Genomic DNA, 3,561 nt, shown 5'->3' with positions numbered 1-3,561 from the left:
ACACAGGCAGATTTCAGCAATTTAATTACTACTATTTCTAATTGTTCTAGAATTATAATAAAAATAAGGAGAGTTTGATAAAGCAACAGTGTAGATGGAAAAAAGTCAAGCAAGGGATATAAAATAAGGAACTAACCTATTTGGGTGTATACATCTAAGATTATTACGTACAATTCAGGCACAAACATGTATTTTGGTTGCTTGAGCTATGAACGTAAAAATGGAAGTGGTTATTTTTCAGGTTTTTTGGAAGATGCCGTTAGGTAACCACTGCTGCTCTCTGGAACTATTAAACATTCCAGTAAAGTATTACATAACTGTGGATTCTGAATGACAGATTTTTATCATTTTCTTGAAACTCTTTAGTCCTTACTGTCAAATTTAACTATTATCTAGTTCATCATGGGACTTAAAAATCTCCAAATTTAAGAGTTCTGACATCTGGTTCCAGTGACCAGTAAATAAAAGAGGAGGAAGCATGTGATATAGTCTCTTGCCTTTTCTCATGAATTTCTGAGTAGAGTTCATAAAAATCACCTTAGAAGTGGAAGCTCTCAACCAAAGCAAACTCAACGTAGCGCCTGTCAGATTACGTCTCTATAAGGTGACAGCTTTGCTGATAAAAGGCTTTGATGACATCCTCACAATTCTCGTTTTCCCATCTCCCTATTTTGTATTCCCTAAATATCTGGTAAATGAATTCTAAATATTTACTTCTGTTCCATATGAAATCCTAACTACTTTAAAAAAAAAAAATTACTTACAAAAATGAAAAAAGAACCAAAGTCCTGTCTTGAGTGAATAAAACACTTTTTTTTTCTTTAACGGCAAAATAAGTTAGCAAGTGCAGTTCAAAATTTCACTGACAGAATTAATTTCTGAAATCTTTGATCACATTTTTCCTTTTTGTTTTACTATGACAATCTTGCTGTGGCTTCCAACTTCAATGCCTTCCACAGACTGGAGAAGCATTGAAATTGACAAAGCAATGGTCTAAAACTACACAATCCAATATGGTGCCGCTGTCCACGTGTGAATTGTCAGCACTTGAAATGTGGCTAGTCTAGACTGACACATGCTGTAAGTATAAAATACATACTGAATTGCAAGGACTAAGCACAAGAAAAGAAGGAATGTAAAGTAGCTCATGAGTCATTTTTATATTGAACATATAATTAAGTGAAAATACTTTGGCTATATTGGGTTAAGTAAAATACATTATTAAAAGTAATTTCACTAGTTTCTTTTTACTTTGTTTTAATATGGCTACTAGAAAATTTTAAATCACATACACAGCTCCTTTTTGGCTCACATCATTTTTCCATTAAATAATACTGGTCTGCAGAGGATTATATACTTAATAGTTTATGTAATACTCATGCCTATGTGGAGAGGAGGCATTGAAATCTCAGAATTATGGATAGATCATTGATATAGTTTGGATCTGTGTCCCTGCCCAAGTCTCACGTGGCATTGTAATACCAAATGTAGGAGTTGGGACCTGGTGGGAGGTGATTGGATTATGAGGGTGAGTTTCCCCCTCGGTACTGTGAGAGTTGGTTGTTTAAAAATGTGTAGCACCTCCTCCCACCATATCTCTTGCTCTTGCTCTGGCTGTGTAAGACATGCCTGTTTCCCCTTCATCTTCCACAATGATTGTAAGTTTCCTAGTGCCTCCCCACAAGCCAAGTAGATGTCAGCATCTTCCTTCCTGTACAGTATGTGCAACCATGAGCCCATAAAACCTCTTTCTTTGTAAATTACCTAGTCTCAGGTATTTCTTTATAGCAATGTGAGAACAGACTAATACATTCATCCTTCTGGGATGTTCTATAGATGAAAAGCAGAATACTCACCTCACAAGGTTATTATAGACTATAAATAAATAAACTATTAAATATCGATGGGCCAAAGGTGCTAGCTGGCAATGTTGCAGGAAAAAGAACATTCACGGGGGGCGGAGCAAGATGGCCGAATAGGAACAGCTCCAGTCTCCAACTCCCAGCGTGAGCGACACAGAAGACCGGTGATTTCTGCATTTTCAACTGAGGTACTGGGGTCATCTCACTAGGGAGTGCCGGACAATCGGTGCTGGTCAGCTGCTCCAGCCCGACCAGCGAGAGCTGAAGCAGGGCAAGGCATTGCCTCACCTGGGAAGCGCAAGGGGGAAGGGAATCCCTTTTCCTAGCTAGGGGAACTGAGACACACAACACCTGGAAAATCGGGTAACTCCCACCCCAATACTGCGCTTTAAGCAAAGGGGCACACCAGGAGAATATATCCCACACCTGGCCGGGAGGGTCCCACGGCCGCGGAGCCTCCCTCATTGCTAACACAGCAGTCTGTGATCTAACCGAAACGGCAGCAGCGAGGCTGGGGGAGGGGCGCCCGCCATTGCTGAGGCTTAAGTAGGTAAACAAAGCCGCTGGGAAGCTCGAACTGGGTGGAGCTCACAGCAGCTCAAGGAAACCTGCCTGTCTCTGTAGACTCCACCTCTGGGGACAGGGCACAGCTAAAAAACAACAACAAAAAAGCAGCAGAACCTCTGCAGACGCAAACGACTCTGTCTGACAGCTTTGAAGAGAGCAGTGGATCTCCCAACACGGTGGATGAGATCTGAGAACGGACAGACTGCCTGCTCAAGTGGGTCCCTGACCCCTGAGTAGCCTAACTGGGAGACATCCCCCACTAGGGGCAGTCTGACACCCCACACCTCACAGGGTGGAGTACACCCCGGAGAGGAAGCTTCCAAAGTAAGAATCAGACAGGTACACTCGCTGTTCAGCAATATTCTATCTTCTGCAACCTCTGCTGCTGATACCCAGGCAAACAGGGTCTGGAGTGGACCTCAAGCAATCTCCAACAGACCTACAGCTGAGGGTCCTGACTGTCAGAAGGAAAACTATCAAACAGGAAGGACAGCTATACCAAAACCCCATCAGTACGTCACCATCATCAAAGACCAGAGACAGATAAAACCACAAAGATGGGGAAAAAGCAGGGCAGAAAAGCTGGAAATGCAAAAAATAAGAGTCCATCTCCCCCTGCAAAGGAGCGCAGCCCATCGCCAGCAATGGATCAAAGCTGGTCAGAGAACGACTTTGACGAGATGAGAGAAGAAGGCTTCAGTCCATCAAACTTCTCAGAGCTAAAGGAGAAATTACGTACCCAGTGCAAAGAAACTAAAAATCTTGAAAAAAGAGTGGAAGAATTGACAGCTAGACTAATTAATGCAGAGAAGGTCATAAACGAAATGACAGAGATGAAAACCATGACATGAGAAATACGTGACAAATGCACAAGCTTCAGTAACCGACTCGATCAACTGGAAGAAAGAGTATCAGCAATTGAAGATCAAATGAATGAAATGAAGCGAGAAGAGAAACCAAAAGGAAAAAGAAGAAAAAGAAATGGACAAAGCCTGCAAGAAGTATGAGATTATGTAAAAAGACCAAATCTACGTCTGATTGGGGTGCCTGAAAGTGAGGGGGAAAATGGAACCAAGTTGGAAAACACTCTTCAGGATATCATCCAGGAGAACTTCCTCAACCTAGTAGGGCA

General features: G+C 42.0%; 1 non-coding gene across 1 annotated transcript; it reads right to left on the bottom strand.

Moving 5' to 3' along the window:
• Positions 1-872: 872 nt before the first annotated feature.
• Positions 873-988, bottom strand: LOC117086515. The gene has a single exon (XR_004438413.1). It is a non-coding gene; the product is annotated as a small nucleolar RNA SNORA5 (small nucleolar RNA).
• Positions 989-3,561: the final 2,573 nt, after the last annotated feature.

This window comes from Trachypithecus francoisi, unplaced genomic scaffold, assembly GCF_009764315.1.
Source record: "Trachypithecus francoisi isolate TF-2019V2 unplaced genomic scaffold, Tfra_2.0 Lachesis_group1, whole genome shotgun sequence".
NCBI lineage: Eukaryota > Metazoa > Chordata > Mammalia > Primates > Cercopithecidae > Trachypithecus > Trachypithecus francoisi.
Note: the sequence above shows the minus strand (reverse complement) of the source record. Positions and strands in the feature narration are given on the sequence as shown.